Here is a 15,722-nt window from a genome sequence, read left to right on the forward strand (position 1 = left end):
CCCAAAATTGCAAATGCTGGAGTATTTGTCCAAGTAATAAGATAAAATTCAAAAGTTAGACTTTCTTCTATCGTTTATTTGGACGTGGGACTTATTTGTATTTTTCGGTGTTGTTGATTTTTACACTTAGAACTACGAAAAAAGTATCAAACGAAAAGTCATGAAAGATGGACGATGGCGTGTCAAGTAATGGTAGAATAAGAGTGATGAACATGCATTGTTTTTTAAATGATCATGTGATCAATCATAGATACAGATTTTGGTTTGTATTATGAGCAATAATGTTTAAGTTTATCAACTACCTTTTGCCAAATCATTCTCAAGCTGGCGGGTCGTTAAAAGAAGATCACCTCACAATCAGTTCTCCAACCAGAATATCGATTTGCGGACCACTGCAGGTCTGATAATTGTAAGAACAACAAGGAACGCTTTGATTTTGCCTTTAACGAGCCTCCGATAGCACAGACGCAGCAGAGACAAGCTCGTCAACTCGCATAAAGGATTCCGAGAATCAATCCGCCGTCTTGATTGGGACGAATAAAAGCCACTTTTAATAGAACTCCAACTTTTTACAAGTCCCTTTAATATGTTGGAGTCGACTTTGCTCGTGAATTAATGCTCCTTTTGTAATGGTATGCCCTCGGATTTAAAAAAAAAAGACAAATTTGGTTGTCCTTGTGAGTCTTCACTGAGACGCAAAGTCATTTTTGCACCGCTTGACATTTCCAACGTAACCTGCAAACGAGCAGTGTCCACTAGCTCGTTTGTCTTTAATGTTATCTCCTTTTAAACGGGGCTAAAAAGGAAAGTGTATGGTCTATCGCTACAAAGCCTTTGTCCGGTTAAAATGCTGATCTCGCCAAATGGAAAAAGGGTCTTGCCTGAGGCTGAACTTTGACCCCACAGAGCCTATGCCCTCATTTCTGCTGATAACGTAGCAAGCGAAAAGACTGATAAAAGTGGACTGTTTTATTTCCAATTGTTTGAGGAGGATTATTTCCCCTGATGGAAAGCCCGGTGGTGTGAGTAGTTAGCGCGTCTGGCTCACGGTGGGAGGCCTGGGTTCAAATCCAGGTCGGTCCACATGTGTGGGGTTTGCATGTTGGTCCCTGGGCCTGCGTGGGTTTTCTCCGGGTACTCTGGTTTCCTCCCACATTCCAAAGACATGCATGGTAGGCCGATTGGACCCTCTAAATTGCCTATAGGTATGATTATGGGTGTGAATGGTTGTTTGTATCTTTGTGCCCTGCAATTGGCTGACCACCAATTCAGGGTGTCCCCCGCGTCCGGCCCAAAGTCAGCTGGGATAGGCTCCAGCACCCCCGCGACCCTAGTGAGGATAAAGCGGTTTAGAAAATGCGTGACCGGACGTTTGGTCGCCGGACATTTGGTCGCCCGGGTGAATATAATTTTGAGAGCTGGTTTCAACAGTAGATATTTAGATATTAAACTCTCTCTCTCATGAATATAATTTTGAGAGCTGGTTTCAACAGTAAACTTTCTGTCATGTTGTCAAACGTCCGGCGACCAAACGTCCGACGACCAAACGTCTGGGCGACCAAACGTCCGGCGACCAAACGTCCGGGCGACCAAACGTCCGGCGACCAAACGTTCGAGTACCAGAAAATGAGATGAGATGGGATGGGAAAACATGTATAAAAAATGCCACTAGTCTAGTTGTTATGGTAAATAAACATATCTGTCAACCTCGGTCAATGGCTCCTCTTATTAAAGATTGCAATACCTCTTATTAAGCGATAATAAACCATACAAATGTAACACGGCACATATTTACTCACATAGGACGCACTTAAAAGTCTAAAATTTGTATGCACTAAATTCAAGATTGTGTAGATGTCGCTGTATGACGCTGACAGCTTGACGGTTTGGGTACATTGCTTGCTGACGCGCTATATTAAATATTGAAAAGGCGGACGATTTAAAAGGGGATGCACATGCTTAAAGCATGACAATATTAGCAGTCGACAGTGACGTTTTCGTCTGCTACCAGTGACCGAGACGATCCGGATTAGAGCCCAAAAGGAAACGACATTGGTTTTACAAAAAAAATTGGAAGTGCCTTAAGGTGGATAAAGAACCGAAAGTGCTGAATGATGTTTGCGAGGCGATTTTGTTTCAACGTTCATCACGGAATATCAATTTCGGTCAGAGTCTACGCGCATGGACGGCGGAGTGCGAAGCAGATGGAGGCCGCGAGTGAAGCGCTCAGACGGACCAATGGCGTAAACAAACGCACGACGGGGGATTTGATGCTTGAGAGGATTGTTGGCTGGCTGGGCTCGGTCAGGAGAGAAGTGAACGGGAGCATGAACTATGCGGGCAACAGACTGGAAGAAAAGACTCCCAAAAGTCTGGAGCAACATCCACAATAAGAGATAGTTGGGTTACAAAAAATAAAAAATAAAAAAGGCCTTTTGGATGAAATGCGTGTGTTTTGGAAGACAAAACACATCTGTTAACCCACCAAAAAAACACATGCAAAAATGCTTATGGTTTTGTCTATGAAAAGCTTTGCAGGGAAGAAAGTGGATTGCAAATGACTAAAAAATACCAAAAAAACAAACCAAAAAACTTTCACAAAAACATCTTCGCAATCAATAGTGTGTACTAACTTTGGACTTGCTCTTGGCAGAGGACAGGAAAGGAAATTTGACCTTTAAATGCCACTGCGGCAATCAACTTGTCTTCAACGCTTCACAATAACTTGATATAAAACAATATCCAAATGCTGTAGATGTGATTTTTTTTGGGAGTATGAAAACAGCAACACGGAAATCACTGCAGCATGATGTTATCAAGATATAATCTTCACAGATTATATTATATAAGTACGTGTCACTGTGTGGAGTTTGCATGTTCTCGCGTGGGTTTTCTCCAGGTACTCCGGTTCCTCCCACATCCCCAAAAACATGCAAACTAGGCTAATTGTATGCTAAATTGTCCCTAGCTCTCAGGGATTGGTTGTTTATGTTATGCCCTGCGATTGGCTGGCCACCCATTCAGGGTGTCCCCGCCTCTGGCCTAAAGTGAGTGCTCTAGCACCCCCCGCAACCCTAGTGAGGATAAAGTGGTCCAGAAAATGAATGAATGAAAAAAAATTGCAACAAATGCAAGATGTTGGTAAGTCATAATGTTATGCGAAAACTAGCGTAGCCTATCTTAAATTTTTGCTCGTAGTTAGCTGGGATGGGCTCCAGCACCCCCCGCGACCCTTGTGAGGATAAGCGGTTCAAAAATGAATGATTGAATGAGCTCAATGTACTAAATTCATGCATCACCAAGTTAATACAGATCACCTAATATGGCCTCAGTGAAATAGTTTGTCTCGCACGTTTCCATGGTAGGACGCTAACAAAATGCTAAAGTTGAAGTCTGGCGGAAGGCGGCCACAAGAAGCAGACGGCGATCGCGCCGACTCATTACGTTTTCTCGACAGCGGCTCATGTTTGACCTTTAAAGCGGAGGTTAAGTTCGGCCGTGGGGTGCACGAGACACGCGGCGGCGGAATGGACCAGAAAGGTCCCGGTCCCGCCAGTTTAATATTCCGGCAAATGGTGCCCGTTATAGAGTGGCCACATCGCGGTTTCTATAAACGGCCGTGATGGATGGGCTGGCGTTGCACGCTGTTTGGATAACCGATGAGGGCGCAGGTGCAAACGCGCGTGAGCGAAGCAGAACCGTGCATTCAATTAGAAAGAAAAACACCTGGAGTCGAGTCGGGAACGGACCGGGCGTCGCGTCATTATTTCAAATAGAGCGTGGCTTATTTTCAGATGCTTACTGAGCCGAAGTCGCATGATTTGCTGACATCACACAAACGTTCTGGTTTGGGATAAAAGCGGCAATTTCATATATTAAAGTCTGGATTTGTCCAAATCCAGTTACTCTTCTACGCCTAGACCTCGTCTGACCCGTTTTTTTTTGTGTGTGCGTGTAATCATGTGCATTTAAATAATGGAATGGACGCGCATGTCAAACCACTCTTCAGATTACGGCTGGTCAAAATATGAATATAAATATGCATCTTCTTCATTGGTCTATGTTTGTTTTTTGTTTTTTTGGGGGTGGGGGATATTTTGAAGAGAAAGTGGCATGGTGGGTTAGTGGATAGTGCGTCGGGCTCGCAGTCGTGTGCTCGAGAGTTCGATCCCAGGTGGGTCCTCACAATCTGGAGTTTACATGTTCTCATCAGGATTGTGTGGGTTTTCTCCAGGTACTCTGGTCTCCTACCACATCACAAAAACATTCTAAGCTAGCTGGTGGAACACTCCAAATTGAGTGAAAAAATAGTGACTGGTTGTTTGTCTCCTTGTGCCCTGCGATTGGCTGATGTTTTTGTTTATGTTTAAATGAACAAACAAGCAAAAAATCTACCGTATTTTCACGACTATAAGGCGCACTTAAAAGTCTTAAATGTTCTCCAAAATAGACAGGGCGCCTTATAATCCAGTGCGCTTTATGTATGGACCAATACTAAAATTGTTATCACGATAAAATCAAATAAATCAGTGGATGGGGTACACCATCCTCTACAGCTCTCACAACTACGGCGAGCAGCCCCCGACTCTACTATTTTCCCTGTAGAAAAAGTACTGCTGGGATTTATAGTTCTTTTGTCAATACACCCAATGGATTGTGGCCGCCTGGACGAACGTATAAAACTCAGCGTTTTCGATGACTCATTTGGACAATTGTTCAATTCGGACACAGAAAATGAGGACTTTGATGGATTTGTGAGTGATGATGACGCGAGTACATTGTAAAATGGCTAAATAAAGTACAACCGAACTCAGTTTTGCTTCCGTTGCCTTTTTAAAAACGTGTTTTTAGCGTGTGTCTGTATGTTTAAGCTGGTGTATGTTTTGCCATGCCTGGCTGCGTCTTTAAAAACGGTGCGTCCTTTGTGTGTCAAATACAGAAATAGCAGTCGTTACTGACACTGCGGCTTTAAATGCGATGCGCCATATAGTCGTGAAAATACGCTCTCGTTTCCTCCCCATCGTGACCAACGTCATCCGTGGCGAGCGAGTTGTACTGATCATATTTGTGGAGTGGGCACTTTTAAAGAAGATTCATATTGATTAATATGAAGAAATAAAATGTAGTTTGGACCTTGCTCACTTGTTTTTCCACTCATCCACTCCAAAACATTGAACATTCCAGGAGGTAAAACAAGGTCTGACTGCTGCTTTGAACTTGATTGAAAAGAGATTACATTTTTTTTCTCCTCCCTCAGAGGATTGTCTCTGACTTTTGGCAGTTGGCTCAGAGGTCAGCTTCCACTTGTTTTTCCTGTCTTTCCAGCCTCCGTCATTAAATCCACTGCGTGAGTGCGTGATTACCTTTTGCATGTTTGTCAAAATAAAAAAAAATGGGCTAGGGGGAGTTGAAATTTCCGCCTACCACGTTGCTAAATCTGCAATTGACATTAAATTCACTGCTAATTCTCTTCCCAGGGGCTCAAACCAATTTCTCAAGCGGCTAATCCCACATGAGCGTCATGCATGTACACTAATCCCAAAAAGTAAAAAATAAATAAAAATAGTTATGACAGGAGTGCATTGGGACAGGGAACGTACAACTGGCGGCCATTCACAGTCAGTCATCCCAAATAACAAACAATCGTATTCTTTTAGTATCAATGACGTTGAGTACCATGTTTGCTCAAAGAATGGGAATATGAACATTGAAAATGGCGAGAATGGAGCAAAAAAATAAAATGTTTGAACCTAGATGCTGACAATAAAACTACTTACTGCTCAGGTTAAAACTAGTTACTGCTGAATAAAGTCTGACTTGGAATTTTAATGAACTTAAGTATCTATAATGATGAACACCATACAAATCTTGCCAAAAAAGCGGAGTTGCCGTTTAATATACCCAGGTATATTAAACGGCAGGGGTATATTAAATGGCGTACAAACGGGAGGCTCAAAAAGCAAATATCATTTAATATACCCGGGTATATTAAACGGCAAAATACGGTTGCTATTAAAAAAGATTTAATGATTTATTTATTTATTTATTTTACTTGAGTGCTGAGTCCTAGTAGCAAGCGGATGATGGGGGAGTGGCTTTCCGTGTGGATTTTCACATTTTTATGACCTTACAAAAAAAATAACAAAAAAAAACTTCCCCCAGGAAAAAAAATGTGATGTAGTGAAGCCGCGATAATCGAGGGATTACTGTAAACGTCTTTATTGTCGGTATGAACCCTCGCGTGTCGATAGATACCACCGCTGCGTTTGGCCATCTCTGTTTACTTAGACTGTCAAAGCAGATAAGCATCCACCCCGCGGTCGCCGCTGCCCAACGCGAGCACATTTGACATCCATTAAAGTGCGGCTAGATAAAATTTGGGTTGGGTCGGAGGTTTAGAGCAGCCTGCCGAGTTTGCCGCTAATCACTCGAACAAATATGTTTAGCGGTGTGAGGCTAGACGCCGGAACTGCCGAGATTAGACATGATAGTCTCAAACAGCGAGCTTATCTCCAAGCTGTCACTTTCACTTGTGAGGAACACCTCGCCACCTGCCTATTGATTGGCTTCCCCAACATTGTGGCAACATCAACTCTTGAAGACGTGCCAATAACACGTTTAAAATTAATTTGACACTAACCCTGTGACTTTAAATTATTGGCCTTAAAAATAGAAACAGGGTCGTCGGCCTGAGAGCTCTGAGGTCCTGGGTTCAAATCCAGGTCACGTCCACCTGTGTGGAGTTTGCATGCTCTCCCCGGGCCTGCGTGGGTTTTCTCCAGGTACTCCCGTTTCCTCCCACATTCCAAAAACAAGCACGGTTGGCTGATTGGACACTCTAATCTGCCTGCTATGAGTGATTGTTTTTTTTGTTTCATTGTGCCCTACGATTGGCCGTGACCGGACGTTTCGTCGAAAGACGTTTGGTCCCCGGACGTTTGGTCGACCGGACGTTTGGTCGAACGGACGTTTGGTAGAACGGACATTTGGTCGCCGGGTTCGCTCGCTGTCAAATTATGACAGAGTTTACTGTTGATATTAGATATTTAGATATTAAACTCACTCTCTCTCAGTATTATAATTTTGAGAGCTGGTTTCAACAGTAAAAACCCGGCGACCAAACGTCCGTTCTACCAAACGTCCGTTCTACCAAACGTCCGTTCTACCAAACGTCCGTTCTACCAAACGTCCGTTCTACCAAACGTCCGTTCTACCAAACGTCCGTTCTACCAAACGTCTGTTCTACCAAACGTCCGTTCTACCAAACGTCCGTTCTACCAAACGTCCGTTCTACCAAACGTCCGTTCTACCAAACGTCCGTTCTACCAAACGTCCGTTCTACCAAACGTCCGTTCTACCAAACGTCCGTTCTACCAAACGTCCGTTCTACCAAACGTCCGTTCTACCAAACGTCCGTTCTACCAAACGTCCGTTCTACCAAACGTCCGTTCTACCAAACGTCCGTTCTACCAAATGTCCGTTCTACCAAACGTCCGTTCTACCAAACGTCCGTTCTACCAAACGTCCGTTCTACCAAACGTCCGGTCGACCAAACGTCCGGTCGACCAAACGTCCGGTCGACCAAACGTCCGGTCGACCAAACGTCCGGTCGACCAAACGTCCGGGGACCAAACGTCTTTTGACGCAACTTCCGAGTACCACGATTGGCTGGCCACCGATTCAGGGTGTCCCCCGCCTCTGGCCCAAAGTCAGTGCTCTAGCACCCTCGCAACCCTAGTGAGGATAAAGCAGTCCAGAAAATGAATGAATGAATGAATGAATGAAAAAAATAGCAACAAATGCACGATGTGGGTAAGTCATAATGTTATACATAGCTTATTTTTTAATTTTTTTTAATAGTTTGACGAAAACCATGCAGTTGACTGATATTAAAACAAAATACACAAAATGTCGCCTTTAAAATGCCAATGCTTTTTGGATTAAATTAGTCTTTTGTTTTACTTTTAAAGTGGAAACTGGAAAGTGTTTTTTAATTTTTGCTACTTATGAAAGAAAAAAAAATCTTAATTAACATACCGTGCAAAGCGATCAGAAAAATTGAAACGTTTTGTATAAAAGAAGACTTTTTTCCAGTTGGCCTTGTGTTTATTTCAGCGATGAACAGAAATGAAGGGCGGTGATTACAATTTTCATCTTCATTTGAAATGAACTTTAATTTACCGTTGACTTTTCAACGTCCCTCTTCAATACCTCAATTAATGAAGCCTAACGGTGATTTCTTTTGCCTTTATCGAGTTATTTGGACGTCCGTTTGTCTATAAAAAGACGGAGCAGTGATGTGCATATATTCTTTTTGAGATGTAAATGTGTTTGGGCTGCAATTATGACCAGACTATTTTGTGCTCTCATGAATATATGCTGCTTTTTACGCATAATTTCCCATCAAAAAGGGGACGGGGTTGATTTAAATAGGTTTCAGCATCCAGCACTCTAATTGAAACGGAAATTTTGAAAGTTAAAAGATAAACTTTTAAACAACCCGTCTACCCGCACGCAAAACCAGCTTTTCTATATTGTCAGACATGCTTTTTTTTCCATTAAACTAAAGAGCTTTGAGGGCCGGATCTCTCGCGGGACGCCGACGTCCCTGAGTGCACTATTAAAGGAAACATATTGTCCCTTTTTTCACTACTTCAAACGGTTCCCAGGTGTTTTAGTTGGGGACATATTTGCGAGGGGTGAAACACAAATAGGCAGAAAGATGGACGGGCTTGTTTCATTTCACACTTTGTGGGTGGCCAGGCACTAAAGTCGCCCAGTTTTGCATATATGCGCCATTAAAAAGCAGAGTTTGGGCAAAATGTCCCATTAAAGCTGACAAAAGTGCACCTTGCGGTCTCCCGCTAGTCAGCAGAGTTGGCGGTAGCTCGGCACCACGTGAAAACGGGGCTACGCAAAAATCTTTTTCTGTCTTTTAGGTTGAAAAGCAACCGTTTGTCCCCGTAAACGAGGAGACTGACAGCGAGATGGGTTAGGTCCAAGCAGCTCGTCCTAAAAACAGTTTTCTGTCCTTCAGCCTGGAGACAAATGAGCGAGTCTCCGCTTATTAACTGCATGCAAAGCACAAAAAAACAGCTTCTACAGACGCTTTGTTTTAAATATTTCTCCTTAAAAGGCCTTTTTATGTTCTAACGTAACACTAATATATTTAAATAGAATCATATTCTGAAAACGGCGGCCCAATGCAGAGTTTGCATGTTCCCCTTGGGCTTGCGTGGGTTTTCACCGGGTAATCTGGTTTCCTACCAGGTTGCAAAAAAACAGGTACTTTTTGTTTTGTTTTTATTTTTGGGGGGTTTTATTATATTAGGATATTGAGTTTTTGGGATTAATTCATAACATATATACATATATATATATATATACATAGTAGCCAAGTGCTATTCCTCGCTACGCCTGCTGCTGCCTCGCTGCTTTCTAACGTTAGAAAATTCCCCCAAAAAGTATGTGCTCTCTCAAGGCTAAAACAATAAAAATGTAAAATAATGAAGGATTGGCTCCCTCTGCTTTTTATAATGAATTAATGACTATTGGGACACGACGGCAATGGCATATTTAGGCCCGAAGAACTTTAAAAGTAGAAGTACCGTATTTTGATGTTTAATATACCCAGCAAACAGCAAAATACGGTACATGTACATGCACATATACATATACATATACATATACATATACATATACATATACATATACATATACATATACATATACATACATATACATATATCATCCGCCGCGACCCTGGTGAGGATAAGCGTATCAGAAAATGAAAGAATGAATAGTCTGAAAACACATTTTCTACAAATAAAGCCTCCCAAATGAAAACCAAAACGATGTACAGTGTAATGACGACTTTGAATGGACGTATTAATGAAGTTTAATGGAGCTGAAAAGAAATGCAGTTAGTTTTCATTGGAACAAACGTGATAGATTTATTCCCTTTCTAGGAAAACAACATTATAGATTATGATGACTGAATGATTTAATGGAAGATTCTCGCCTTGCTTTCGCTGTTGTGAAGTCAACCACGCATGAAATATTAAATTTCCTCCACTAAAAAGTTGTACACATTTTATAGCCAATTTTACAGGGTTATTAAAAATAGCCAGAGGTCGTGTTTTGTTAGCATTATTATGTTTTTTTAGATACGGACTAGCTGCACTCGACAATATAGCCTATTTAATCAAAAATCCAATGTTTATAATTTTGGTTACAGTGCGTGCTAATTTAATTGGACAGGACCAAAAGCTTCTTATGGTTAACCCATAGAAAAACCATAAAATAAAACAATTGTTCCAGGCTGTAAAAGTTTGCAGGCCGACACCATTTTAATCGCAAAATGACTGTTGCAGTGGTCTTAAATATGAGATATTCTACAGGAGAGTTGAAAAGTTCCATGTTTTATCGTCAAAATGTTGCACTCAATTCAGCACGAGTGAATGAGCAAAACGATTAGATGTCCAATTCATTTGGAGACGGCAGTAATGATCCCTGTCACATCTCGCGGCTTCATCCTCCAGCCTACGAACTAATGCTAAACGGGAGCAGAAAACCACAATAGACGGCTCATTTGCTGTTTTTCAGAGCACACAATCAAATGAGCTTTTGAAAAGACGTCCGCGGCTTTTCAACGGGTTTCCGAACAGCTAAACGCAAAGTCCGCGTAGGCCGCTAGCGGTTCCTCCCGCGCTTAATCGAAGAAGTCTCGCTCAGAGTGCTTGTCTGGTGGTGCAGACGTGGATCAATAAGAACGCCGCTACATCCAATCAAGGCTTGATTACTTGATCTCCACATTGATCGCCGGCTTGTCATTCGGTTTCAGAGGACGAGCCCCTGAAGTGAACTCGTTTGTAATCCCGAATAGATCGCTTACAGGCAGTGTTGAAGTTTGACGACTCGCACGCAACAGGCGTTTTTTTCCTTCTATCTGCTCATCGGAAATCCACATTCCTTTCCACAGTACAGTGGGAATAAAATGTAAACAAAATATGGCCACGCCATCGCAAAACGTGACTTTTTTTCCCCCCTCCGAGTACTAATTTATGGTAATCCCTCGAATATCGCGGACAATGGCCACAAGAAGACAAAGGACTTAGACTAAAAATCCCATTTACCTGTTTTTTTTTTAAAATTTATATCAAGTGGTTAGGAATGATTTTCACTGTAAGTACAGTATTCAAAGTAGTTACATTTTTAAATATATACATGATATTGGATTGGATTGGATTGGATAACTTTATTCATCCCGTATTCGGGAAATTTCGTTGTCACAGTAGCAAGGGGGTGAGGCAATAGGAAAGGCATTTTAGACATAAATAGATAGGTAATAAGTAAGTTAATAAATACATGGATAAATATATAAATAAGCGTGTCTCTGAAGTATATATATATATATATATATATATATATACACATACATATATACATATATATATATATATACATACATATATATATATATATATATATATACATAAACACATATCTACATATACATATACATTACAGTCTTTTGACATGATTATTGCTGTATTATTTAATAAATATACACTTTTTGATAATTGTACGTGTGAACTTGTATTTCTGTATAGGCGCGAACACATTTATTGTGGTAGTTATAATGGGGGTGATCCTACTTTGCGGTTTTTCGTTTATCGCGGACATGTCCGGTCTACATTTGCCGCGATATTACTGTACATTTGTCAGTAAGACCTCATTAGTATGCTGAACTTGATCGGCTTTAGTTGTGCTTCTCTTGAGTCAAGTCTGCACCGTGTGAAATCACGTGACTAATTTAATTCTTCCCGATTAGGTGGATATGGTTGACCAATCTAGCAAATCATTCTGTCGAAAAAAATCAGCATCTCTGACGTTCACGACACTGTTGCATGCCATTACAAATGTTTTCTCTGTTATTGATATGCGCAATAATTGCAACAGGAAGGTATTTTAAAAGACAGGTGAGCGATCGCCTAGATAGATCGTTCCAATTGGACCAGAGCATTTCTCGCGTTCAGGTCTCCATTATCTGGGAAATCGGCGATCATGAGCTCAACCCTCCCGCAGAAATTGCCATTGTCGCTCATTGACGCGTCACCCCATCTGCCTTTGTCAACTCTTTGTACGTCAGACGTAAAAATGTCTTCGGCGCCAGCTTGCTAGCGCCACGTGTCACGATCCACGGCCTGACTCACGTTTAGCTCGTTAGTTATTCTCAGTCATTGCAGACGCGATTTTTCCTTAATTTGTTCCACTCGTATCCTGATTAAAATCATTCGAGAAGCAGTAGATTTTCGACTAATCGCGCAACTACAGAATTGCATCACGGTTTGTTTTGAACGCGTTGCCGTTTTGATTAACGCCGCATTTTAAACATCGCCTGTGAACTTCCCCGAGAAAATTTCAATTATTTCACATAAGGGCATTTATTTTGAAGTGGTCCCCCCGATAAAAACATTGGCTCATCTACTTATTTATTTATCCGTGACACTAAACACAATGTCGCTTCATTTTTTTTTGGAAAGAACGAGTCATGTTTTGCTATCAGGTCTCACAAAGACGAAAAAAAAGCAATTTTCCTGGTCGTTATGCCGCATTAAGACCTCACATCTGTGACCTGCGCAATTTGACACGAGCTCCCAGCTACAACGTTGCGGCCGTGGTTGCAATTTTGGAAAATAATAACCTGCCACGCTAATCTTTCACTTTTTATTAAATAATACACAATAACATATTGCGGCCGGGCCCGTACGCATTCCCGCTGTCACGCTTCATTACGGCAGCGCCGGCTCGAATCCTTTTTTTTTTGCCTCTCCAGACACATTTACTCAAGTGCTTTTTTGGGGGGCGTTAAAAATGGTCACGTGTCGCCAGAATTGAAAGAAAATACCACGCCGGAGTCAAATAAACAAACCGTTTTAACCTTGAAGAATGTCAATAAGCAAAAGGAGAGCCTTAAAAACTGTAAAAGATTTCAGATTTATCGCCTCCCTTTTTTTTCTCTCCCCCGCCCTGGATGCTCTCTGTCAACTTTTCAACTGCCTTTTTGGCAAATATTTATTTTCCACTGCGCTATGAAATGCCGCTGCCGCCTCTGAAGTGTATCTGTTGGAAACAGGAGGGAAGTATGTCCTCCCTGGATTCACTGGAGAAGAATTTAAGGAAACAAGGGTTTCCTGGCGTGCCCAGACCTGGTCTTGGCAGAAGGGGAGCGCTTGATTTATGAGCACATCCCGGTTTCCTCAAGCTTGACGGGTTTGTGGCCCCTTGAAAAGTTTGATAAGACGCTAGGTGATTCGCTTGGCTTTGTTTAGGGTGTGGTTAAAAGGAAAATAGAGTTGGATATACTTCCTCTGTGATTACCGAGCCTTTACTCACATATTTTCAACTTTTTAGTTGTGAACAAAACCGTAGACAAGAATAAAGAACTGACATGGAAGATGTTTTGTAGCTCCGCCCTCTTCGTATTGTTTAAAAACAGTGGTTCGCCAACATTTTTTTTTGCAACTGACAAGGTATGGTTCAAAATTACAAAAAGTAGATTAAAATGTTCAGAATAAATGCCGTTAAAGATTTTTTTTATCGTTATTCCTGTTCCTAAATGCTGGGAAAAAAGGAAGTTATCTATGTTGACTACTACTTATTTATTGTGTTGACTACTTTTATTATTATTTATTGATTATTAGTTTGTTGGTTGGTTTGTTGTTGTTGTTTGTGCACTTTGTGGTCTCATTTTGTGAACTGCTTCATTCTCATTAGGGTCGCAGGGGGGGGGGGGGGGGGGGGTGCTGGAGCCTATCCCTGCTGACTCCGGGCCTGAGGCGGGGGACACCCTAAATTGGTGGTCAGCCAATCGCAGGGCAGAAGAAGTCAAACAAGCATTCACGCTCACTCATACCTAGAGGCAATTTAGATTGTCCAACCAGCCTAGCATGCATGTTTAGCACATGGCTTGGATTTGAACCCAGGACCCCAGAGCTATGAGGCCGACACGCTAACCACCGGGCTGCCGATTATTTATTTATTATTACTATTCATTGATTATTTGTGCACTTTAAAGCTTTAAATCTCATTACTTATTTATAATGACAATAAAGGCATTCAATTCAATTTAATAAGCAAAAGTCACTTAACGATAGGATTGGGTAACCAAATCAATTTGGAGCAAGCGCCGGTAACCAAACCGAATATAAACAAACATTTCGCCCCAGGTGACCCCCCTCTAGCTCCGCCCCTGCCGTCAGTAAAAGACAGCCCAAGGAAGCATTGGCATTGATTGATATTTCCACCCTGACATCATTTCATCATACCAGATAGTAACCAGCAATATTCAGTGACATCACAGTGATAGCCATGCTACAGTACATCATCCTCCCCGTTTTTAGCATTCTTATTAAATCCCTTGTACGGTTGCCAGGTCAAAGTTGACATCACTCTTACCTCAGATCATCTCTCCTCACAACCTGTGAGGTGACAAAGCTGCAAAGCTGCCATCGAGCAACGCTCCTCAGCCCTCTGCAGTCCGTTGAGCCCTTGCGCAATCCTCTTTAAGTCCCACAAAGCTGCTTGCCTGGACTTCAGAGGAGGCCATTTTCATCGGAATTCAGCATGCATGCCTTTCCTGGCAAATTCATGGGGAGGGGAGAGAAAAAAGACGGGCATTAACTACTACGCGAACTGGTAATTCACTTTAAAAGCCCCCAACAAGCAACACCCTCCAGTCTCCGTTTCCCCCCTCTCCCAGCAGTAAATTGTGACGGAATGCAACGCCAGCATCGGATCAATAAGAGTTGTTTGCAATTTAACAAGAACAGATGTTTGCAATCCCACCAGGTATCCCCCGTTACATTCTAAGTGACCAAGTCGTGTACATGTGTACGTGTACACGAGGCAAACAAAAGCGGATTCCAGATGCAGTTTGTTATCTCGGGCAAGAAACCTGTTATCCCTTTGCATCTTTTCTATTATGGGAGCTTAATCACCAGGACCAAAGTCGCATTTCTCCACACTTTTTCCAATTATGAGCACTAACTCGGAATTGCGCCTACGGATTGTTTTCAAGTTACCTCTTATTCCAAAAATAATAACGTTGCACCACTGCGTTTTGCGTTTAGGCAAAGCCAAGGCTGTGGTAATCACGAAGAAAAGGTCAAAAGAAGCATCCAATTTCTCCTGGGAAAAAAAGAGGAGGAAAACAATGATTTTCTGTAATGATATACATAAAATAATAATAAGCGGCAGCAGATTTGTTATGAAATCAAAGGGAAATTCTCTTATGACACCTATTGAGGTTTAAAAGATGAATATTTTGCGCATTTGAAATCTTTTGCTCGCCAATTCGGAAACATATACTTAAGGATATACTGCAAAATGTTTTGCAAAAATAAGGAAAATATTTCAACCAGAAACATTAGCATTTAGCTACTTCTGTGTAATTATTGCTAATAATGAAAAAAAAAACTGCATTTTGCCAATTGGGTGCACCCCACCTATTAACTGGGATAGGCTCCAGCACCCCTGCGACTCTCATAAGGAAAAATAGAACAGTAAAAAAGCAGAATTCCTTTTTTTTGCCCAAAAACCCAGAACTTTTGTCCATAAAATATTAAAAGTGCGATTATTTTTTCTTTATTTTTGTTTTAACTCAGCTATATTCTCCAACAACAATAAAAACATTGACTATATTCCTCGATGAAAGATCA

The 15,722-nt window shown here is 41.6% G+C and overlaps 1 protein-coding gene across 4 annotated transcripts in view; it reads right to left on the minus strand.

Annotated features, from left to right (window-relative positions):
* LOC144082039 (peptidyl-prolyl cis-trans isomerase FKBP3-like) overlaps nt 1-15,722 on the minus strand; it is a 61,317-nt gene that overhangs the window by 33,337 nt on the left and 12,258 nt on the right. For 3 of the 4 annotated variants that reach the window (XR_013303124.1, XR_013303123.1, XM_077608839.1), the window contains exons 2-3: nt 15,087-15,192; nt 14,461-14,641 (exon numbers count right to left, since the gene is read on the minus strand). The gene's annotated coding sequence lies outside the window, so the exon portion shown is untranslated. The remainder of the gene's footprint in view (nt 1-14,460; nt 14,642-15,086; nt 15,193-15,722) is intronic. The other variant, XR_013303125.1, reaches the window with a different exon arrangement.

This window comes from Stigmatopora argus, chromosome 9 (genome assembly GCF_051989625.1).
Source record: "Stigmatopora argus isolate UIUO_Sarg chromosome 9, RoL_Sarg_1.0, whole genome shotgun sequence".
Classification (NCBI taxonomy): domain Eukaryota; kingdom Metazoa; phylum Chordata; class Actinopteri; order Syngnathiformes; family Syngnathidae; genus Stigmatopora; species Stigmatopora argus.